Source organism: Saccopteryx bilineata, chromosome 6 (assembly GCF_036850765.1).
Source record: "Saccopteryx bilineata isolate mSacBil1 chromosome 6, mSacBil1_pri_phased_curated, whole genome shotgun sequence".
In the NCBI taxonomy this organism is placed as follows: Eukaryota; Metazoa; Chordata; class Mammalia; order Chiroptera; family Emballonuridae; genus Saccopteryx; species Saccopteryx bilineata.
Window position 1 is genome coordinate 205,837,382 of NC_089495.1, and position 23,952 is coordinate 205,861,333.

The following is a 23,952-nucleotide window of genomic DNA, read 5'->3' on the forward strand; positions in this document are numbered from 1 at the left end:
AGAGAGAGGGGCTTCCGAGGGTGCCTCCAGACCAGTTAACTAGTTTCCTTCCTGTAACCATTGGCAGCCTGGTGCAGCTCTCCCCATCAAAGCGAAGACCTCTCATATCCATGAGTTGAACTCAAGAGTCCAAAACAGAGTGAAGAAAAATGGTCATGGGATAAATACGTACCATAGGATTCCGCTTGTGTAGAAAAATAACCCTTATAAGTAAATGCTACGTACACTTTAGGTGCGTGTGTGCATGCGCGCGCACGTGTGTGTGTGTGTGTGTGTACTATATATACATCCAAAGGAAAAGAATCTGCAAGGGTGAATTTCGCGTCGACAACAGTGGCTACCTTTGTTCCGGAGGAATAGGAATGGGAAGAGGGCTGGGGAGTGAGCAAAGAGGGCGCAAGCCCTAACTGACGCATTTTAATGTTCTGGGAGCCTGTTACCCTGTTAGTTGTATAACATAAAATTAAAATTACTTTAAGAAAAGAAACATGAAGAAAAAGAAATAAAAGAAACATCAAATGTCCTCTTGTGTTGCATCAATAGAGGTCTTAACATGCAGCTCCAGGGAGGTGACCATCCCCTCTGCTCTGCTTAGAACATACTTGGGATCTTCCTTCCTCCCCTTGGTTCTGTCCTGTGGAAAGAACAATGACAGCTCAAGGCACACCAGGAGCTGAAGGTGGGAGGGGGAATCGTGGCGCCATCTGAATGGGGTGCCAATGGGGGAGCAGGTTCCTTGCCAAACTGGAGGAATGAGTATGGGCGGGGAAGGCAGCAGATTTCAGGTGTGTGTAGGGGACGGGATTCCAGGAGTGAAGGATGGTGTAGATTCAAGCCCACAGGGGTTCAAGATTTCCCTTTCAGCCAAGTAGGGGTGACAAGGGCTAATGGGTATTTGGGGAGTGCCTAGACCTGGTGTGTATGCAGACCCAGGCAGAGGATGCTTCCTAGGGATGTAGGAAGACAGTGGATGGACTTCCATCCTCCCATTCAGAGAGTGTGAATATTTCCCTGAAAAATCAATTCCATTCTGGAAAACAATAGCTGGGTGGCCGGAAGGGGCGGCCACTGGGATGGTGTGCAGACCTCAATGCCCTGTGGGCCTCAGGATCTTCATCTGTGAGATGGTTGGGGGGTGGGATGCTGTCTCTGATTTTATCCAGCTGACGATCTTTCAGGGTCCATTCTCTGCTCTTTATGGTTCTCAATGTGGAGGTTTGCAGTTTCAATAATTCGCCACCAGAGGTCGCCTTCTGACAAGGTTGAAAAAGTAGGAAACGGTGGGGTGGGGGACCCCCACTCTGGTCTGAGGGGGGAAACTGAGACTGGGATTCTCTTTCTTCCTTCCTTATTTTGCTCTTTGTCTTTCAGTAACTGTTGATTGAGATCAACTCTGTCCTGTGCACTGAGGCCACAGCAAGGAGCATGGTCTGCTGTCTCCCCTCCTAACGTCTCTTTATTTTTACATCGGACAGCTAATCCCTTAGCAGATCCAGAGTTGGGGCCCTCTGTACCCCTCCCCTGCCACCACTGCTGTCCAGCCTCCTTCACGTCTTGCCTGGACTATTTCAGTAGTTTCTTCCCTGGCCACTCTACGATTTGCCCTGTTTCCCCTTCACCCTATTCTCAGCCAAAGGAAAGCTGTTACCATAAGTCAGAGGCTGCCTGACTTCTGCTTAGAACTCTCCCACCCCTTCTCAGTTCCTCCTCCTGGGAACCCTCTTTACCCCTGACCACATTTCCCTCCCTCCACCCTCTCATTCTCCACTCCAGCCACACTGCCTCCCTTGCTGCCTGCTGTGCTTTCTGAGGCAAACTCATTCACTGCCCCAGGGCCTTTGCACTTGCCATTCCCTCTACCCTAAGGCTATTTTTCCCCAGGTAGCCCCATGGTTTTGCCTGGTCTCCCTAGTTGGCTCTCTTTTCTATCTCATTCCTCAGCAGGGACCTCCTTTTAAAAATAGCCTCATTGCCGTAATTGCTGTCACTCTCTGACTTCTAATGCCTCCGCCCCCCAGTTTTCCTCAATGCGTTTTTGACGGTGTGTTAGGTGTTCACTTATGTATCTTGTTCGGTGTCTCCCCCAGTGTCAGCTCCACAAGGATGGGGGCTGTGTCTGTTTTGCTTGTGGCTGAAGCCCAGGTGCAGAGTCTGTGCCCGGCACGCAGACCGAGCTCAGGAAATATTTGTTGACTGACTGAATGGAAGGGGAGGGCTAGAGGAGGGGTAGCTGATTGGATCTGGGAGGAGGAGCTCCAGGGACTTGGAGGTTCCTGCTTGAGCAGTGGGTGCGGGGAGCACCTCTCCTCCAGCGAGGGTGACAGAGGTCGCTCCGAGGGGGGCATGACTAAGGAGGGAGAGCTCTGTCCTGCTGGTGGGGGGCTCACCGTGCAGATTCTCTCCCTTCAGGGATCTCAGCCTCCTGGGGTCTCGTCCCGACCCCCTGCCTATGACCCTGCCTCCTGGAGGCCAGGGGCCTGCTTCTGACCCTTTCTGTGCCCTGGGTCCTCTCTTCACCTCTTCCTTCTGCGGGTGGGTATGTCCTTGGTGCTTAGGAAGAGCATCGGCCGTGGAAATAGGGGACCTGGGTCAGGCCTGGGGCTCGGTTTCCTCGCCTGTCCAGTGCAGGGACAGCAAGGGGGCTGATGCCCGGGCCCGGGTGTGGGCTGATGTAAAGGGTCACTGTCCTTCTGCCCCCTCCGCACTCCAGACCAGCAGGGTGGCCAGGCCGTCTGCTCAGGGCGCGGACACAGGAAAGCCGTCTCCCGCCTGGCCCCAACCTGAGAGCAGGGTACCGGGGATGGGGGTGGTCAGAGGCCAGGCCTTGCAGCTGCTCTGAGCGCCAGATGCCAGCGCTGAGGAGGACAACTGGGGTGTCCCAGGGGAGGGCCTCAGACAGGGAAGGGACGCACAGGGCCCAGGGGCCTCTCAGGACCAGGGCTGGCTCTCCCTACCTTGTCCGTCTTCCTCCATTCTCATTTCATGGTCACAATTTTGGCCGCTCCCAGGGTCCTCCACAATGAATGTTTCTTCATGTTTCTCTCTAAATGAACAGGCTTAGATGGAATTAGAATAATATTGATACACAAAAAAATAGAGACCGATGTTATGAAGTCTAAACCCAACTCCCCGGTTTAACATGAGCATTTTTCATATTTGCTTTTTCTACTTCTTTCTGAGGTATGTTAACGTGAATTATAGATATCAGGGATTTCTTACCCCTCTTTCCATTTCTGCACGTTTCTGTTAGTCAGTGGTATGTGTCTCTTTATATTGAAAGGTTGTTTGCTGTTTTGCTGTTGAGTTGTATAGGTTTTTATTTTACTATCAATCCCTTAGCAGCTATATGAGTTGCAGATATTTTCTCCCGTTCCTTGGGTGGCCTTTCATTTGGTTGGTTGTTGCCCTTGCTTTTGGTGTGGTATCTAAAAAAAAAATAAAATAAAATCAATGCCAAGACTAAGGTCAAGTTTCTCGTTTCCTTCCAGGAGTCGTATAGTGTCAGGTTTGTGTAGGTCTTTAATCCACTCCTGGTTAGTTTGTGGGAGTAGTGTAGACCAGGAGTTCGACTTCATTCTTCTACATGTGGTCATCCAGCGTTCCCAACACTATTTATTTATTTAGTTAGTTAGTTAGTTAGTTAGTGTTTATTCAGTGAGAGGAGAAGAGGCAGAGACAGACTTTCGCATGCGCCCGACCAGGATCCACCCGGAAAGCCCACTAGGGGGCGATGTTCTGCCCATCTGGGGCATTGTTCCGTTGCTCAGCAACCAAGCTCTTCTTAGTGCCCAAATCGGAGGCCATGGATGGAGCCATTCTCAGCACCCGGGACCAACTCACTCCAATCAAGCCATGGCTGCAGGAGGGGTGAGACAGAGAGAGAGAGAGAGAGAGAGAGAGAGAGAGAGAGAAAGAAGAGGAAGAAAGGGTGGAGAAGCAGATGGGTGCTTCTCCTATGTGCCCTGACTGGGAATCGAACCTGGGACTTCCACGTGCTGGGCCGATGCTCTACCATGGGACCAGTCGGCCAGGCCAGGGCCCCAACACCATTTATTTTATTAATTAAATGTACAGAAGTGACATTGGTCAATGACATTATGTAAATTTTAGATAGACACATTGTCATTTGGTATCTGTGTACCCTCTTGCTCCGACACTGTTAGTTGAAGAGGCTGTTTCTTCCCCGTGGAGTGTTTTAGGCTCCCTTGTTAACTCGTAGTTGACCACATCTGTGTGGCTTTATTTCCAGGCTTTTGATTCCGTCCCATTGGTGAGGTGTGTTTTATGTCAGGATCACACTGTTTCGTCTGCTATAGCTTGGTAATACTGATTTGTGTTTTTGAAAGTTCTGCCTGAGCTGGGGATGGGGGGTGGGGGGATGGGTAAGGGGGAGAGGGCAGGAGTGACCCAAGGTCTGATGCAGCATCTGTCCAGGCAGAGATGGGTCAGGCGAGGCCACTTTATGTCCCTGTCCTAGTGCAAGGGGTCTGAGGATGTGGGGCTGGGATGTGAGTCTGGGGCTTCAGTCCCATGGGTGTCTGGACCTGTGGGAGGGGCCCCAGCCAGAGAGAAAAGGAGGTTGAGCTCCCAGAGGCCGTGAGGTTCATTTGCATCTGGTGTGCATGTGGCGTGGAGGGGTCAAGTTGAAAGTTAGAAAGGCCTGCAACCAAGCCCCTTGGATGGAGGGTCTTGGCTGTTAAGTTTCCACAAAGATTCTATCTCCGGGGCTGTGACCTTCTAGTTTGGGAGGGGCCCTACTTTCCCCACCCCCTCCGGCTTGGCCCTGCCATCTGGGGTTGGGATGCTAAGAGGACAAAGGCCCCTCACTCCCCAAACCCTTTTCCTCTGCAAAATCCCATCTGTCAGGCCCAGCCTCTGACCTTGGACCGCCCAGCCAGTGCAGGCTGTGGAGTAGGGGAGGGGAGAGCCCCCCCCCAGCCCTGAGGGAGACCCGAGCCTCTCCCCTGAGCCTCGGCCATCTGCTCTGGGCAGCACGGGATTCCTTCTGCCACCTGCTCAATCGATCCAGGCCAGGCACCTCCCCTTCCTGGGCTTGGTTTCCCCCGCGTCACAGGCACAGGGTGGGATCGAGGGGCTTTTCCAGTGACTTGCGACCCACGTACGGAATTGTTGTCGTATCCACGATCCACCTGTTCTGTTAAGTGACTTAGGGGTTTGTAAGTGAACTGTACGCCCCTTAAACAGATTTAATGTAAAAAAAGAATGTCACATTGTATCTCTAAGTAGAACTCCCTTATCATCTGCCAGAATTAGCAAAACATGGGGGGGGGGGGAATAATGAGAACGGCAACAAAACAATGTTATTAAATTCTAATCTAGCCTGAAGAGAAAGAAACCAAACATGGTTATATTGATAATTTTAGAAAAGGCAGAACTACCGAGAGAAAAGAACAGATCAGTGGAGCCCAGAGTGAGGGGAGGGGAGGGACCGATGGTAAAAGGGCGTGAGGCAGGTTTTCTGGGCCGCGGGAACTGGTTCTTCATTGTGGTTGTGATGACGGACCACACATAAAAGTCACCGAAGTGTGCACTGTGAAGCTGGTGGATTTTATTGTACTTAAATTTACCTCCAGAGGCAACCTTTTTTTTTTAAAAGGAACAAAAATTCCCGGTTAGCCTTGAGTCTGAGGCCCCCTCCTCTCTTTGTTGAAATGAGCAAGTCCAGGGTGGGGTGGAGGCAGGTAACTAACAAGAGTAACGCCAGACGAAGCCCTTGTCTTTGGGGTGACCAGAGATCGGGGAAAGGGGATCCGAGAGGAAATGACTTGGAGCCCGGAGCTATACGGGCAACCAGAGGCCATCGCCGTTAGGCTTGGGTGGCTCTTTTTCTTTAAGTTAACTAAAATTTGGTAAAGCTGAAAAGTCAGTTCTTCAGCTGCACTAGTGACATCTCAAGGTCTCAGTCACCACACGTGGCTCGCAGCCACTGTAGCGGACGAATACCGACCGTGTGCGCACACAGGAAGTCACACACGCAGGAAGTTCTAGTGGACGGCACTGCCCGAAGAGGCGTCTTTGGTGCACCTAACTTAGAAGTCATCTCTTCTTTCTCCTGCTCCGGGGAAGCCTGGGTTTGAGGTTCGCCTCACTGTGTGGAAGCCACCGTCTCTGCGCTCCGATGTTCCCTGGCACCGGCAGAGATGGGAGAACCGAAAGTCCGGAGTTTCAGGGACTTTCCCCAGGTCAGGTGGCTGTCAGGCGGTGGCGCTGGAACCCTCAGAGGCTGATTCCAGAACTGCTGCCGCCCCCCCCCCCCCCCCAGCTAGAGAGACAGAGAGAGGGACAGATAGGGACAGACAGACAGGAAGGGAGAGAGATGAGAAGCATCAATTCTGTGTTGCGGCACCTTAGTTGTTCATTGATTGCTTTCTCATATGTGCCTTGATCCAGGAGGCCAGAGAGAGAGACCTGGGACCCCCCCCCCAGCACCCTGCAGAGAGAGAGACCTGGGGCCCCCCAGCACCCTGCAGAGAGAGAGAGACCTGGGACCCCCCAGCACCCTGCAGAGAGAGAGACCTGGGACCCCCCCAGCACCCTGCAGAGAGAGAGACCTGGGACCCCCCAGCACCCTGCAGAGAGAGAGACCTGGGACCCCCCCAGCACCCTGCAGAGAGAGAGACCTGGGACCCCCCAGCACCCTGCAGAGAGAGAGACCTGGGACCCCCCAGCACCCTGCAGAGAGATAAACCTGGGTACCCCCCCCCCCCCACATTCCTGCTCCAGTCCCCGGGGCAGGTCTCTGACCCTACAGGCTGCAGGAGGCATCCATAGCTCCCAGCAGACCAAGCGACCCTTTGCATCAAGCCAGAGACTTTGGGCTCAAGCCAGCGACCTTTGGGCTCAAGCCAGCGACCCTGTGCTCAAGCTGGTGAGCTTGGGGTTTTGAACCTGGGTCCTCAGCGTCCCAGGCTGATGTTCTATCCACTGCACCACTGCCTGATCAGGCCAAACTGCTGCTTTTTAATCTTTAAAATCTAAACTCCTCCCTGTGGCCTACAGACTCTCGGCTATTTAATGTCTGTCTCTTCCTGTCTCTCTCTTGCAGCCACTGGCCTTTTGGCTCCGATACAGCGAGCTCATTCTTGCACCTGGACCTCTGCCCATGGCGTCCCCTCCCGGCCGGCCTCGGGCTTGCTGGCGGCGCCCCTTTCTTGCCCTCCATGTCTCAGCTCAGAGCACAGGCTCCGGACCGGGCTGTGGAGAGCAGCCCCTTTCCTACCGGCCGACCGTGTCTTCACTCTACTTGATCTAGCACATCTCTCACTTCCTGAGTGACTACCTGGCTGCTGTTTTCCTCCCTCCCCAGACGGGAGCTCCCCGTGTGCCCATCTCTCTTCTAGTCACTGGCACAAACCGGGGGCTCAGACAATATTTGTCAGATGAGTCCATGCATTCTGAAACAAGCCAGGAGGAAGTGGAGGAGGGAGGCGCGCGGGGACAGGCGGGCCCAAGTCCTCCCTCTGTCCTCAGGGGTAGCTGCTGTCTCCCGACTTTCTGTCCAGACAGAAAGCAGAGGCTCAGAGAGTCCGCAGGCAGGGGAATGCTCAGCCCCAGCAGCAGTTCCGGGAGCACAGCCCCATCCTGAGGACCCGGCTTTATAGACTTCCCAAGCCCTTTCTCAGATGGACACCCCGGAAGCATCCAGAGGGAGCGCTGGGAGCTATGGATGCTTCCTGCAGCCTGCAGGGTCAGAGACCTGCCCCAGGGGCTGGAGCGGGAATGTGTGTGGGGTTCCCAGGTCTCTCTCTGCAGGGTGCTGGGGGGGGGGTCCCAGGTCTCTCTGTGCAGGGTGCTGGGGGGTCTCTCTCTCTGTGCAGGGTGCTGGGGGTCCTAGGTCTCTCTCTGCAGGGTGCTGGGGAGGTCCCAGGTCTCTCTCTGTGCAGGGTGCTGGGGGGTCCCAGGTTTCTCTCTGTGCAGGGTGCTGGGGGGTCCCAGGTTTCTCTCTGTGCAGGGTGCTGGGGGGTCCCAGGTCTCTCTCTCTGCAGGGTGCTGGGGGGTCCCAGGTCTCTCTCTATGCAGGGTGCTGGGGGATCCCAGGTCTCTCTCTGTGCAGGGTGCTGGGGGGGGGGTCCCAGGTCTCTCTCTGTGCAGGGTGCTGGGGGGTCCCAGGTCTCTCTCTATGCAGGGTGCTGGGGGGTCCCAGGTCTCTCTCTGTGCAGGGTGCTGGGGGGGGGGTCCCAGGTCTCTCTCTGTGCAGGGTGCTGGGGGGGTCCCAGGTCTCTCTCTGTGCAGGGTGCTGGGGGGGGGGGTCCCAGGTCTCTCTCTGTGCAGGGTGCTGGGGGGTCCCAGGTCTCTCTCTCTGCAGGGTGCTGGGGGGGGGGTCCCAGGTCTCTCTCTGTGCAGGGTGCTGGGGGTCCCAGGTCTCTCTCTGTGCAGGGTGCTGGGGGGGGTCCCAGGTCTTTCTCTCTGTGCAGGGTGCTGGGGGTCCCAGGTCTCTCTCTGTGCAGGGTGCTGGGGGGGGTCCCAGGTCTCTCTCTGTGCAGGGTGCTGGGGGGGGGTCCCAGGTCTCTCTCTGTGCAGGGTGCTGGGGGTCCTAGGTCTCTCTCTGTGCAGGGTGCTGGGGGGGGTCCCAGGTCTTTCTCTCTGTGCAGGGTGCTGGGGGTCCCAGGTCTCTCTCTGTGCAGGGTGCTGGGGGGGTCCCAGGTCTCTCTCTGTGCAGGGTGCTGGGGGGGGTCCCAGGTCTCTCTCTGTGCAGGGTGCTGGGGGGGGGGTCCCAGGTCTCTCTCTGTGCAGGGTGCTGGGGGGTCCCAGGTCTCTCTCTGTGCAGGGTGCTGGGGGGTCCCAGGTCTCTCTCTGTGCAGGGTGCTGGGGGGGGTCCCAGGTCTCTCTCTGTGCAGGGTGCTGGAGGGGGGTCCCAGGTCTCTCTCTGTGCAGGGTGCTGGGGGAGGGTCCCAGGTCTCTCTCTGTGCAGGGTGCTGGGGGTCCTAGGTCTCTCTCTGTGCAGGGTGCTGGGGGGGGGTCCCAGGTCTTTCTCTCTGTGCAGGGTGCTGGGGGTCCCAGGTCTCTCTCTGTGCAGGGTGCTGGGGGGGTCCCAGGTCTCTCTCTGTGCAGGGTGCTGGGGGTCCTAGGTCTCTCTCTGTGCAGGGTGCTGGGGGGTCCCAGGTCTCTCTCTGTGCAGGGTGCTGGGGGGTCCCAGGTCTCTCTCTGTGCAGGGTGCTGGGGGGGGTCCCAGGTCTCTCTCTGTGCAGGGTGCTGGGGGGGGTCCCAGGTCTCTCTCTGTGCAGGGTGCTGGGGGGGTCCCAGGTCTCTCTCTGTGCAGGGTGCTGGGGCGGGTCCCAGGTCTCTCTCTGTGCAGGGTGCTGGGGGGGGTCCCAGGTCTCTCTGTGCAGGGTGCTGGGGGGTCTCTCTCTCTGTGCAGGGTGCTGGGAGGTCCCAGGTCTCTCTCTGTGCAGGGTGCTGGGAGGGGGTCCCAGGTCTCTCTCTGTGCAGGGTGCTGGGGGGAGGTCCCAGGTCTCTCTCTGTGCAGGGTGCTGGGGGGGGTGTCCCAGGTCTCTCTCTGCAGGGTGCTGGGGGGTCCCAGGTCTCTCTCTGTGCAGGGTGCTGGGGGGTCCCAGGTCTCTCTCTGTGCAGGGTGCTGTGGGTCCCAGGTCTCTCTCTGTGCAGGGTGCTGGGGGGTCCCAGGTCTCTCTCTGTGCAGGGTGCTGGGTGCTGGGGGGTCCCAGGTCTCTCTCTGTGCAGGGTGCTGGGGGGTCCCAGGTCTCTCTCTGTGCAGGGTGCTGGGGGGGTCCCAGGTCTCTCTCTGTGCAGGGTGCCGGGGGGTCCCAGGTCTCTCTCTGTGCAGGTTGCTGTGGGTCCCAGGTCTCTCTCTGTGCAGGGTGCTGGGGGGTCCCAGGTCTCTCTCTGTGCAGGGTGCTGGGGGGGTCCCAGGTCTCTCTCTGTGCAGGGTGCTGGGGGGGTCCCAGGTCTCTCTCTGTGCAGGGTGCTGGGGGTCCCAGGTCTCTCTCTGTGCAGGGTGCTGGGGGGGGTCCCAGGTCTCTCTCTGTGCAGGGTGCTGGGGGGGGTCCCAGGTCTTTCTCTCTGTGCAGGGTGCTGGGGGGTCCCAGGTCTCTCTCTGTGCAGGGTGCTGGGGGGGTCCCAGGTCTCTCTCTGTGCAGGGTGCTGGGGGGGGTCCCAGGTCTCTCTCTGTGCAGGGTGCTGGGGGTCCTAGGTCTCTCTCTGTGCAGGGTGCTGGGGGGTCCCAGGTCTCTCTCTGTGCAGGGTGCTGGGGGGTCCCAGATCTCTCTCTGTGCAGGGTGCTGGAGGGTCCCAGGTCTCTCTCTGTGCAGGGTGCTGGGGGGGGTCCCAGGTCTCTCTCTGTGCAGGGTGCTGGGGGGGTCCCAGGTCTCTCTCTGTGCAGGGTGCTGGGGGGGTCCTAGGTCTCTCTCTGTGCAGGGTGCTCTGGGGGTCCCAGGTCTCTCTCTGTGCAGGGTGCTGGGGGGGTCCCAGGTCTCTCTCTGTGCAGGGTGCTGGGGGGGGTCCCAGGTCTCTCTCTGTGCAGGGTGCTGGGGGGGTCCCAGGTCTCTCTCTGTGCAGGGTGCTGGGGGTCCCAGGTCTCTCTCTGTGCAGGGTGCTGGGGGGTCCCAGGTCTCTCTCTGTGCAGGGTGCTGGGGGTCCCAGGTCTCTCTCTGTGCAGGGTGCTGGGGGTCCCAGGTCTCTCTCTGTGCAGGGTGCTGGGGGTCCCAGGTCTCTCTCTGTACAGGGTGCTGGGGGGGTCCCAGGTCTCTCTCTGTGCAGGGTGCTGGGGGTCCTAGGTCTCTCTCTGTGCAGGGTGCTGGGGGTCCCAGGTCTCTCTCTGTGCAGGGTGCTGGGGGGTCCCAGATCTCTCTCTGTGCAGGGTGCTGGAGGGTCCCAGGTCTCTCTCTGTGCAGGGTGCTGGGGGTCCTAGGTCTCTCTCTGTGCAGGGTGCTGGGGCGGGTCCCAGGTCTCTCTCTGTGCAGGGTGCTGGGGGGGGTCCCAGGTCTCTCTGTGCAGGGTGCTGGGGGGTCTCTCTCTCTCTGCAGGTTGCTGGGAGGTCCCAGGTCTCTCTCTGTGCAGGGTGCTGGGAGGGGGTCCCAGGTCTCTCTCTGTGCAGGGTGCTGGGGGGAGGTCCCAGGTCTCTCTCTGTGCAGGGTGCTGGGGGGGGGTGTCCCAGGTCTCTCTCTGCAGGGTGCTGGGGGGTCCCAGGTCTCTCTCTGTGCAGGGTGCTGGGGGGTCCCAGGTCTCTCTCTGTGCAGGGTGCTGTGGGTCCCAGGTCTCTCTCTGTGCAGGGTGCTGGGGGGTCCCAGGTCTCTCTCTGTGCAGGGTGCTGGGTGCTGGGGGTCACAGGTCTCTCTCTGTGCAGGGTGCTGGGGGGTCCCAGGTCTCTCTCTGTGCAGGGTGCTGGGGGGGGTCCCAGGTCTTTCTCTCTGTGCAGGGTGCTGGGGGTCCCAGGTCTCTCTCTGTGCAGGGTGCTGGGTGCTGGGGATCCCAGGTCTCTCTCTGTGCAGGGTGCTGGGTGCTGGGGGGTCCCAGGTCTCTCTCTGTGCAGGGTGCTGGGGGGGGTCCCAGGTCTCTCTCTGTGCAGGGTGCTGGGGGGGGTCCCAGGTCTCTCTCTGTGCAGGGTGCTGGGGGGTCCCAGGTCTCTCTCTGTGCAGGGTGCTGGGGGGGTCCCAGGTCTCTCTCTGTGCAGGGTGCTGGGGGGTCCCAGGTCTCTCTCTGTGCAGGGTGCTGGGGGGGGGTCCCAGGTCTCTCTCTGTGCAGGGTGCTGGGGGGTCCCAGGTCTCTCTCTGTGCAGGGTGCTGGGGGGGGTCCCAGGTCTCTCTCTGTGCAGGGTGCTGGGGGGTCCCAGGTCTCTCTCTGTGCAGGGTGCTGTGGGTCCCAGGTCTCTCTCTGTGCAGGGTGCTGGGGGGTCCCAGGTCTCTCTCTGTGCAGGGTGCTGGGTGCTGGGGGTCCCAGGTCTCTCTCTGTGCAGGGTGCTGGGGGGTCCCAGGTCTCTCTCTGTGCAGGGTGCTGGGGGGGTCCCAGGTCTCTCTCTGTGCAGGGTGCCGGGGGGTCCCAGGTCTCTCTCTGTGCAGGGTGCTGTGGGTCCCAGGTCTCTCTCTGTGCAGGGTGCTGGGGGGTCCCAGGTCTCTCTCTGTGCAGGGTGCTGGGGGGGTCCCAGGTCTCTCTCTGTGCAGGGTGCTGGGGGGGTCCCAGGTCTCTCTCTGTGCAGGGTGCTGGGGGTCCCAGGTCTCTCTCTGTGCAGGGTGCTGGGGGGGGTCCCAGGTCTCTCTCTGTGCAGGGTGCTGGGGGGGGGTCCCAGGTCTTTCTCTCTGTGCAGGGTGCTGGGGGGTCCCAGGTCTCTCTCTGTGCAGGGTGCTGGGGGGGTCCCAGGTCTCTCTCTGTGCAGGGTGCTGGGGGGGTCCCAGGTCTCTCTCTGTGCAGGGTGCTGGGGGTCCTAGGTCTCTCTCTGTGCAGGGTGCTGGGGGGTCCCAGGTCTCTCTCTGTGCAGGGTGCTGGGGGGTCCCAGGTCTCTCTCTGTGCAGGGTGCTGGGGGGGGTCCCAGGTCTCTCTCTGTGCAGGGTGCTGGGGGGGGTCCCAGGTCTCTCTCTGTGCAGGGTGCTGGGGGGGTCCCAGGTCTCTCTCTGTGCAGGGTGCTGGGGGGGTCCTAGGTCTCTCTCTGTGCAGGGTGCTCTGGGGGTCCCAGGTCTCTCTCTGTGCAGGGTGCTGGGGGGGTCCCAGGTCTCTCTCTGTGCAGGGTGCTGGGGGGGGGTCCCAGGTCTCTCTCTGTGCAGGGTGCTGGGGGGGTCCCAGGTCTCTCTCTGTGCAGGGTGCTGGGGGTCCCAGGTCTCTCTCTGTGCAGGGTGCTGGGGGGTCCCAGGTCTCTCTCTGTGCAGGGTGCTGGGGGTCCCAGGTCTCTCTCTGTGCAGGGTGCTGGGGGTCCCAGGTCTCTCTCTGTGCAGGGTGCTGGGGGTCCCAGGTCTCTCTCTGTACAGGGTGCTGGGTGGGTCCCAGGTCTCTCTCTGTGCAGGGTGCTGGGGGTCCTAGGTCTCTCTCTGTGCAGGGTGCTGGGGGTCCCAGGTCTCTCTCTGTGCAGGGTGCTGGGGGGTCCCAGATCTCTCTCTGTGCAGGGTGCTGGAGGGTCCCAGGTCTCTCTCTGTGCAGGGTGCTGGGGGTCCTAGGTCTCTCTCTGTGCAGGGTGCTGGGGCGGGTCCCAGGTCTCTCTCTGTGCAGGGTGCTGGGGGGGGTCCCAGGTCTCTCTGTGCAGGGTGCTGGGGGGTCTCTCTCTCTCTGCAGGTTGCTGGGAGGTCCCAGGTCTCTCTCTGTGCAGGGTGCTGGGAGGGGGTCCCAGGTCTCTCTCTGTGCAGGGTGCTGGGGGGAGGTCCCAGGTCTCTCTCTGTGCAGGGTGCTGGGGGGGGTGTCCCAGGTCTCTCTCTGCAGGGTGCTGGGGGGTCCCAGGTCTCTCTCTGTGCAGGGTGCTGGGGGGTCCCAGGTCTCTCTCTGTGCAGGGTGCTGTGGGTCCCAGGTCTCTCTCTGTGCAGGGTGCTGGGGGGTCCCAGGTCTCTCTCTGTGCAGGGTGCTGGGTGCTGGGGGTCACAGGTCTCTCTCTGTGCAGGGTGCTGGGGGGTCCCAGGTCTCTCTCTGTGCAGGGTGCTGGGGGGGGGTCCCAGGTCTTTCTCTCTGTGCAGGGTGCTGGGGGTCCCAGGTCTCTCTCTGTGCAGGGTGCTGGGTGCTGGGGATCCCAGGTCTCTCTCTGTGCAGGGTGCTGGGTGCTGGGGGGTCCCAGGTCTCTCTCTGTGCAGGGTGCTGGGGGGGGGTCCCAGGTCTCTCTCTGTGCAGGGTGCTGGGGGGGGTCCCAGGTCTCTCTCTGTGCAGGGTGCTGGGGGGTCCCAGGTCTCTCTCTGTGCAGGGTGCTGGGGGGGTCCCAGGTCTCTCTCTGTGCAGGGTGCTGGGGGGTCCCAGGTCTCTCTCTGTGCAGGGTGCTGGGGGGGGGTCCCAGGTCTCTCTCTGTGCAGGGTGCTGGGGGGTCCCAGGTCTCTCTCTGTGCAGGGTGCTGGGGGGGGTCCCAGGTCTCTCTCTGTGCAGGGTGCTGGGGGGTCCCAGGTCTCTCTCTGTGCAGGGTGCTGGGGGGTCCCAGGTCTCTCTCTGTGCAGGGTGCTGGGGGGGTCCCAGGTCTCTCTCTGTGCAGGGTGCTGGGGGGGGGTCCCAGGTCTCTCTCTGTGCAGGGTGCTGGGGGGTCCCAGGTCTCTCTCTGCAGGGTGCTGGGGGGGGGTCCCAGGTCTCTGTCTGTGAAGGGTGCTGGGGGGTCCCAGGTCTCTCTCTGTGCAGGGTGCTGGGGGGGGGTCCCAGGTCTCTCTCTGTGCAGGGTGCTGGGGGGGGTCCCAGGTCTCTCTCTGTGCAGGGTGCTGGGGGGGTCCCAGGTCTCTCTCTGTGCAGGGTGCTGGGGGTCCTAGGTCTCTCTCTGTGCAGGGTGCTGGGGGTCCCAGGTCTCTCTCTCTGCAGGGTGCTGGGGGTCCCAGGTCTCTCTCTGTGCAGGGTGCTGGGGGGTCCCAGGTCTCTCTCTGTGCAGGGTGCTGGGGGTCCCAGGTCTCTCTCTGTGCAGGGTGCTGGGGGGGTCCCAGGTCTCTCTCTGTGCAGGGTGCTGGGGGGGTCCCAGGTCTTTCTCTGTGCAGGGTGCTGGGGGTCCCAGGTCTCTCTCTGTGCAGGGTGCTGGGGGGGTCCCAGGTCTCTCTCTGTGCAGGGTGCTGGGGGTCCTAGGTCTCTCTCTGTGCAGGGTGCTGGGGGTCCCAGGTCTCTCTCTGTGCAGGGTGCTGGGGGTCACAGGTCTCTCTCTGTGCAGGGTGCTGGGGGGTCCCAGGTCTCTCTCTGTGCAGGGTGCTGGGAGGGGTCCCAGGGCTCTCTCTGCAGGGTGCTGGGAGGGGGTCTCAGGTCTCTGTCTGTGCACGGTGCTGGCGGGTCCCAGGTCTCTCTCTGTGCAGGGTGCTGGGGGGGTCCCAGGTCTCTCTTTGTTCAGGGTGCTGGGGGGTCCCAGGTCTCTCTCTGTGCAGGGTGCTGGGTGTCCCAGGTCTCTCTCTGTGTGGGTGATATGGCTTTACTCTTGCCCCTGCAGCAAGGGGCAGGAGGTTGGGGTAAAAAAGACAGTATCTGCCCTCAAGGCCCCCCAACAATATACAGAGAGGGACTTGGGCCGACCTGATTCACAGGTGTGGCTTTCTGCTGGTGGGCAGGCCCAGGATTCAAGGCAGGAGCTTTGCAGGGGAACCAGGTGGGACATTCGCCCTGAGCTATATACTAACAGCGATTCTGATAGCAGCAGTGACAGTCATCGTGTTTCTCAATCCCTTACCAGGCGACAAGCTCTGTGCAGAATGCTTGGTGCCCATTTGTTTTCATTCTCCTGTCGCCCCTGGGAAGCCAGGTGGAGGCGCTGGAGCCCAGAGAGGTGGGCCGCTTTCCCGTGTCACCCAGGCAGCAGGGCGTGGAACCAGCGTTTGAACGCGTGTCCATCAGGGCTGCCACCCTGCTGCTGCACGTCACCCCTTCCCAAAGCCCCTTGGGAGGAGAGAGCCGGGAGAATGGCGGCTGTGTGGAAGGGGATCTTCAGGCTCTTTCTCCGTTCCGCTGTCTAATGTCAGTTGAGTACCCGCCGCGTGCACTGGGCAGGCTACCGTGGGACAGGAGATGGACGTCCCACGTCCTACGCCTGACATGCTCACTGTCGCCTGTGCGGGGAGAGGGGACCCGTAAAGGGACACGTGCAACACAGTTCAATAGGACGGGAGAAACCCAGGAGAAAGGGGAGGCAGAGAAAAGGGTCCTCCACCTCAGCTGGGGAGGGGCCAGGAAAGGCTCTGGGGAGGTGACTTCCACAGGACATGGTGGCCCGGCCAGCAGAAGGAAGAGCAGGAAGTGCGCTGCAGGCAGCGGGCACTGAGGGGGCAGCGGGCGGTGGTGTGGACGGGGCAGCTCCAAGCAGCTGGATGGTGCTGGGGTGGCCGAACGGGGCAGGGAGTCGGGGTGTGGAGGCTGCGAGGGTCGTCCACACGCACAGACCCAGAGAAAAGCCCTGAGACTGAAAGTCTCCCTCCCTATGCCGAGGGCCGGGGCCAGCTGACGGAAGGGGCTGGCTACTCCGGTCTGGTGATGAATAGAGTCTGTGAAGGGCAGCTTACGCACAGGACGTGTCTTGAGCGGCAAGATGAAATGGATTACTGCATACAGGAGGGCGGGGAACCCGTCACGGGGACTCGCACCTGACCGCTCCCAGGTATAGAGATGACTTGATGTGCTTGACCACATCAGGACAACAACCTGTTCCAGGAAGCAGCACATAGCACGAGGCCGGGGAGGAATGCCAACTGATGTCAGAATGAACATCAGTCATGATCAGTCTTGGGGCGGGGGGGGGCGGGTTGCAGAAAGCAGTCTCTGTGCTGGCCCAGGTCCAGTTTGTGGGACAGACGGCGGTCACGTCGTGGAACTGTCTCTTGCTCCGCACAGAGGAAGATAGCATTTTCTCTGCTTCTGGGGGCTGCTGCGTATGTGTTGTGAGGGCACAGGACTTCAGGGTTGCATCGTTTGAGGCCTAGTGGAGTCAGCAAAGAGAAAGAAATGTTTCTGACCCAGTACGTCTCAGAGCCTTTACTATGGTGAATGTAGGAAAAGTCGACAAGAGAAGCGTGGGCCCTGCGTTCTGGGAGATCACCGTCACTGGAGGAGACAGATAAAGACAAGCACAGGGACACAGCAAGTGTCAGGTGGCTGGAGCCCTGTGAAGAGACGTGCGAATGATGAGGGGAGGCGGAGGGCTTCCTGGGGAGGATGACATTTGAGCAGGGACCTGAAGGAGATGAGGGGGCAGCTATGTCTGGGGAAGAGTGGCCTGGGAAGAACAGCATATGCAAAGGTCCTGAGGCCTGTGGGTGGTTGATGTTTTTGAGAAGCAACATGAAGGCCAGTGGCTGGAGCAAGTTGGGCTGAGGGAAAAGGTGGGTAGGAGATAAAGCTGATGGGGGTCCGCTCCCAAAGGCTGTGGTATTCAGAACTTGTTGGGGAGTCCTTAGAGGGTTGGGGCAAAGGGGTGCTACCTGGGGACATGCTGCCTCATGAGTTTATACTATCAAACAACCTTATAAGCAGAGCAGCAGAAGCAATAGTTATAGGGTGCTGAGGATCAGTTAGGTTGCTGTGTCCCTCATAAGCCTGGGAGGTAAGCACGATTAAATCCCATTTTACAGGTGAGGAAACTGAATCTCAGAAAGATGGCCTTGTATCTGTGTGGTAGTCTCAAAAACATTTCTGGAACCAATCACTGAATGGAAAGACACATTAAAAAATATCTTCCCCTGTCATTTAATATTCTTCAAAGCCATCATTTTTCATGGCTGTATAGTACTCCATCCGGTACCATTCCCATTGCCTTTTAGCCAGGACATTAGGTAGTAGTTGTTTTGTTTTGTTTTGTTATTAATAGCAATGCTATAGTAAAGCTTGTTAAATCTTTATGAATCTCCTTTATTATATAGTTAGGGTCAATTTCTGAAAGTACAGTTGCTAGGTCAGAGTACAAGCCTGTTGATGAACAGCATAAAATTTCTCAAAAGTTACAGAATTGTGACTCTGTCGCCATCCTAAAAGGACATCCCAGTTGACCTTCTCACCTGCTCTGTGTTTGGAGGGACATGTTTGGGCTGAGCTGTCTTTTCATTCACTGCCTCATTTTGTTCCCTCATGGAATAGCCTTAACAGTGTTACTAATTAAAAAAATAATAATTTATTATATAAGGCACAGAATCCAAAAGATATAAAAAGTATTTTGTGAAAAGCTTTTCTTTTGTGCCTGTCTCCCGGTCAGCCCAGTAGCCCCCCACCCCCAGCCCCACTGGGAGCTTTCTTAGTTTCTGGTGGTCCTACCGGGAAAGTTCAGATGCAAGCAAGCATGTACGGAGAGAGAACACCCTTGAAATGAAATACAACAAAAAGCATGCGTCTGTGGGGCGCACAGAAGACAGCGAACAGACACGTGAGGCTGATTCCATCTGGGTTTCGGGTTGGGTGAAGAAAACACCGCCAAGGTCAAGATGCTGACGGAGGCCTGGAAACAGCCCCAGGCCTGTCTACTGGGCAAGATGTCGTGGTTGCTTAATTGCCGGGTCAGGGTAAGGTCGTCAGGATCCTGCCTCTCCCTCCGGTCTGGGCACACCAATGACAGCTTGTCCACCTTACTTTTATGGGCTCACCCTCCCCTACCCCCTACGTGGTCAGGGAGGGGAAGGACTGGGATGCCCGCAGCGTCCCTGACTTGGCTCCAGGTACTTAACAAATCCTTGAAGACAGGGGGCACCACCAGTGTGCTGTTAGCAGGTGAAGGTGTTCAGAGTTCTAGAATCTATGCCCAAAATGACCTCTCTCTGTGGGGCCTGCTGTGGAGTCCAGGGGAGGTTCCTTTGGCCATCTGTCCGTCTGGGAGGCTCAGCATTTTTGTGCTTGTTTTGTTTGAAGCTCCAGGGCACGCAGAGCTTTGAGGATGCCAGGGCCAGTAGGCCCTTTCCCGAAGCATCTCAAATATCTCCCACATCTCAAATATCTCCCAGCCCCTGATTACAGGTGTGGACCTTTGAGAAGAATCTGACCACACCGCCGTTGTCGTCATTCCTGACCTTAAAACGGGAAAAAGCTGAAGTCCGGGAGGCACCCGAGCAATGTGTTCACGGGGTCATTTTGTAAAATCTTCCAAATCAAGGGGTGTTTTTAACCTCACTCTGCGTTGCAGTAATATAAGGTTATAGTAATTAAATATGTAGAAACATAGAAAAACGAGGAAGATATATAAAAGTAATTAAGATACAATATTAAAAGCAATTAAGGAAATTAAATAAAGTTATGCCGTCTGGATAGGAATTAATCTAGTGTGGTACAGATATGACAAACAGACTCCGCCTTTCGAGCAGGGCCCAGTTAGTGTGTGCGTGAAGTTATATATAGATAAGAAGTGGCTTGATGTCATAACTCTGTAAGTTAACATAAACAAGAAGCTTCCCTAGGAACACCTTAAAAGTGGCTTGATGTAACATTTCAGTAGATTAACATAAAAAGGGCTCCCTGTGAGGAACTCCCCAAAAGGTGGCTTGAGGTGACACTCCTGTAGATTGACACCTGTTAGAAGGCATAAGCCAGAAAAGGTACTAAAGCTGAGCGCCCCCTGCTGCAACAGTCGCCCAGACTCCAAGATTGACATGGACTGTCTCCACGCCTCTCTGACCAAAAACAGCCAAGAGGAGCGTGCCCGCGGGGCCCCCTTCAGCTGTACCCAGGCATGCCAAAAGGATTTGTGAGTAATAAACTGCCTGTGTGATTCTTGCAACTAACTGGTGTATCGTTCTTGTGTCTTTCCTCTGGTGGCAGTTACTGTCGGCACTGATAAGTAGAATGAATCCTCATAGCCGCCTCATGAGTAGTCTCGAAGAGGCTGCCAGCCCTGCTGATAAGCAGGAGTGTCCCACTGTGCGGGGAAGTCAAATGGGGGATGCCCGATCCAGGTAGAGCTTGGGTTCTGCTGGGACACTCTGTTCAAACCTCCGTCTTCTACTCTAACTTCCCCTTGTATATGGGGATGTTGGAGTGAGTGTCAGCATGTTGGGGATCTGGCCAAGAGGACCTTGACATTTCATTTGGGTTCAGTGGTTTTATTTATGTTGCTTCCAGTCACTGTTGTGACTCAATTATCTCCCACTGACCTGGTATAGGAATGGTTTCCAGGAATACCCCTGCTGAGCACACTGAGCTGACTCAGGTGGCACGGTGACATGAAAGTGTCAGTCAGAGGTTATATCTGGATACACATGAATGGTCTTACTTGTCTGTGAAAGGTATTGTAGAGGTCATTCTTAAATGTAATGTTATTTTTTCTGGTGGTTTTGTACTGTTTGTGGAACTTGTCATTTGTCTTGGTTTCTTTGATCTTTCTAACCAAATAATCACTTTATGACCTAATTTTCTATTTGTAATTTTGTGGTTTCGTTTTTCTGAAATAAGTCTCCCTAAATTATGTAAGCGCCGGGAAGTTACCGCGTCTGGACCTGGCCGCCCTCGGCTTTCTCTGTCTTCCGGGATCTCCGGCCCTCCTGGTCTTTCCTCTCTGCTACCGCCAAACATCTTGCACATTTATACGGAGATATGACAAAATTGTCGTGAGGACTCCTGCTGGGCCCAGACAAACCTTTGTTTTCTCATCTATAAAACAGGAAGACTAGAATAGAATAGAATAAATATCTTCTCAGTAATAAAGTCAAATGTGTGGAAGGCCTCAGGTACAGTCTAGCAGGGGGCAGGGTTGGTGCCAGGTTTGATGTTTAGCTGGTCCTCACAACTATGGCAGATGCCCGGTTTCCAACAGTGTCTGTTCTGATTGGTAGGTGCCCATGCCAGAATGCCGAATCATTGCTAGCTAGTGGTATATTGACTAGTCCCTTCCCCTACTTCCCCAAGATGTGTACATAGTAAGTGCTCAGTCATTGGCAATCCAGTCCAAGAATTTGAAAGACACTTGCTGGAACAGAAAACAGAGGCTGGTGCTAAGTTGAGCAATGCCTTAGTCTCAAACACTGACTCACAGCTATGAATTTCCTCATCTCCACGAACCTTTTGAGTCAACTGATTCTTTCTTTCGTTCTTTTTTTTTCTTCTTCTAATAATTCTTCTTCTTCTTCTTCTTCTTCTTCTTCTTCTTCTTCTTCTTCTTCTTCTTCTTCTTCTTTTCTTCCTTTTCCTCTTCCTCTCCTCCTTCTTCTTCTTCTTCTTCCTCCTCCTCCTCCTCCTCCTCCTCCTCCTCCTCCTCCTCCTCTACCTTACTCCTCCTTCTCCTCTCTTTCTCCTTCTTTTTCTCCTTCTCCTTCTCCTTCTTTTCCAAGTGAGAAGAGGGGAGATAGAGAGACAGACTCCCACATGCACCACCACCAGGATTCACCTGGCGACCCCCATCTGGTTTCATCCTCTGTCCATATGGGGTCATGCTCTCAACCCAACTATTTTTAACGCCTGAGGCGGAGGCTCCATGGAACCATCCTTAGCGCCTGGGGCTGATGTGCTTGAACCAATCAAGCCATGGCTGTGGGAAGGGAAGAGAGAGAGAGAGAGAGAGAGAGAGAGAGAGAGAGATAAGGGGGAGGGGTGGAGAAGCAGATAGTCACTTTTCCTGTGTACCCTGACCTAGAATTGAACCCTGGGACATCCACACGCCGGGTGAATGCTCTACCACTGAGCCACCAGCCAGGGCCAAGTCAACTTATTCTAATCCTCTTTACAAATATTTTTTCTTGACACATTTAAAGTTTAGAAATTTGGAAAATTTACAAAAGCACAAAGAAAAAAATAAATGCTGTTATTATACTACGATTATGTATTAAATACATATTTATGTTGTATATAGTGCTTTGAAACATGGTTCTTTAAAAAATTGATTAATTTTAGAAATGTTCTGCTTGGTTGTGCCTTCATTGGTCACTTCTGATATGTGCCCAGACTGGGGATTGTACCTGCAGTTTTGGTGTTTCAGGGAGATGCTTTAACTCATTGAGCTAACCGGCCAGGACTGAAACATCTATATATCTATTTAAATCTAATGCTTCCTTAGCATTACCTCCATACTTTAAATATCTTTTAAGTATATCATTTTAAATACTGCATAATATTCCCGACCAGTACATGGGGATAATTTAAGGTACCCATCTCAAAGGGCTAACGCCATGAACCCTGACAAGAGTTATGACATATAAAGCCACCCTGGCACGTGAAAGGCTCAATTCAATCAACTTAGCTCTTCCGCAGAATGGATTTATCGAACCAACCCTTTTTCGCTGAGCATGGAGGTTATTTTCCTTATTTTGCTACGAGAAATAATGCTGGGTAGACTATATTAGTCTCTGCTCATATCTGCGGTCATTTCCTTAGTCCACATGGAGACTGCTGGGTCTGCACATTTGTAAGAGGAACCCCCTCCTTGTGCTGTCATAGGAACGAACGGAGAGGAAGAGGGGCTCGCCCCGGCTCATAGAGCGAATTAGCTACAATGTCAGGGCCGGAACCCTACATGGTGGCTCGTCTGGCTGGAGACCGGGAGAGAAAGTCCAGGCTTAGCTAAACTAGGTCGGCGTGGGGCACAGGCCGCCGCGGGGAGAACCGAGGTCCCAGGGCGAAGAGGCGAAGGGGCGGAACCCACGTTAAACGGTCGCCTGGCAACCCGGGCAGCGCGGCGTTCGAACGGAAGCGAGGAACCAATCAGGATGTCCGGGGCAAACCATTTCCGTGACGGGGGTGGTTCTGGGGGTTGGGGAGGGAAGGCACGCTCACTTCCCGTTCCTCCGCGCACCCGGACCTCCGTTCCGGCGGGGGCCTTGGGACAGTCGGGTCACCCTCCACTTGGGTGCAGAGGCGGCGTGGGGCGTGGCCACTCGCGCCCCGGGTCCGAGCTGTTGTCCGCCTCTCCGCGACCCCCGAACTGGCAGAGCCGGGACTCGCCTAGGGCGGGCTCCAGGTGAGGGCGCGGGTGGCCTGGGGCCGCGAGCTCGGGTGGGTGGGTGGGGCTCCGTTCACCGCGAGCCTGTGAGCCTGCGCTGCGTGTCCTCCCCGCGTCAGACCTGCGGAGGTCGGTGGTCCCCCATTTCACAGATGAGATCAGTGAGGCTCAGAGAAGCGTGTCTTAACCCCGAGAGGTCGGGCTGAGGCTCCAGTTCATGCCTTTATGCTCCCCACGCCGTCTGGAGCCAAGGTAGCTCTAGATTGGCCTCGCGAGGGGCAACTTGTGGTGACCTTTTTAGCCTCTCAGCAGTAGGGTCACGGCCCATGGATCCCTGCCTTAGATCACCTCCTTTCCTGTCCCTTCCCCACACCGTCTCCGGGTGCCTCTTCTGGGCATCTGTCGCTGTCTTCTCCAGCATGTTAGGGGGTGGACTTGGTCCTTCTGCCCACGGGGTCCTGAATTACAGTGCTGTTCCTGTCAGAGGGCCGCTATGGGGGCGGGGAAGGGGGCGGATCGGACGGGACTGACTTGTCTGGGCTAGATGCCAGATGGAGCTCTGACCCTGGAGTCATTATTGGACTCTTGGGAATCTAGCCCAGATTCGGGGAAAGGCTAGATAGAGGTAGCCCCTCAAGGGGAACCGGTAGTCACCAGAGCCACCGGCGATTTTGGAGTTGGAGGTGGGGCTTGGACTCTTTCCTGATCTAGACTCTGCTGATCTAGACTCTGTCCTGCCTCCTGGTGACACCCCTCCCTTTCCATTGCTACTGTTGGTATCATTCTGCAGGTGGGGAAACTGAGGTTCTAAGAAGATAAGCCCCTTGCCCAAAGTCACAGAGTCAGACTTGGCACCGCTGGGGTTGGCTCCCAGTCTCTCTGGCTTCAGTCTTAGCACCCTAGACGCTCAGAATCTAGCATCTGGGAGTCTTGAATTTCTTCAAGGGGCGTTATCCTCTCTCCTCCAGACTCTCCTCGTGGCTCCCAGGGAGAGGAGCTCTGGGAACTCAGAAAAAAACAAAACAAGTCTTTCATTCTTTCTTTCAACCACTATTTATTGACTTCCTATGCCCAGACCTCCTTGTCCATTTTTTTTATTTTTTAGTAGCACTTACTGCTGTCATATATATATATATATTTCACACTCTAGTGAATTTATTATCTTCCCCAACTGGAATGTGATGCAAGGGAGTGGGGTTTAGATGAGGTGAGAGAGGGACTCGCCTCCAATGCAACCTCGAGGGCTGCCAAAACCCTCTGCAGTCAGAGTATCTGAAGCTGACACTTAGTGACCATTCGTGGTGTGTTCCGCTGGCCGAAGCCAACTCAGATGGCCTCTTGTGGAGTGCAGTCTCCCCCCACGCCCCTCTCTGTCACAATTACAAGTGCGTCCCTCTCTCCAGCTGTCCTACTTAGGCAGAGTGACGTCAGTGCAGTCATGCTGCAGCGTGACAGGGAGAGACTGGGCAAGGACTAAGTGGCATCCGTAGGGGCTGATGGGT

The 23,952-nt window shown here is 56.7% G+C and overlaps 1 protein-coding gene across 3 annotated transcripts in view; it reads left to right on the plus strand.

The window, feature by feature from the left end:
- FAM110A (family with sequence similarity 110 member A) overlaps positions 1-23,952 on the plus strand; it is a 36,339-nt gene that overhangs the window by 2,725 nt on the left and 9,662 nt on the right. The window contains exon 1 of one of the 3 annotated variants that reach the window (XM_066234356.1): positions 22,282-22,468. The exons of 1 other annotated variant lie outside the window; for it this stretch is intronic. The gene's annotated coding sequence lies outside the window, so the exon portion shown is untranslated. Of the gene's footprint in view, positions 1-22,281; positions 22,469-23,952 lie in introns of those variants that run through there. One more of the 3 variants, XM_066234357.1, reaches the window with a different exon arrangement.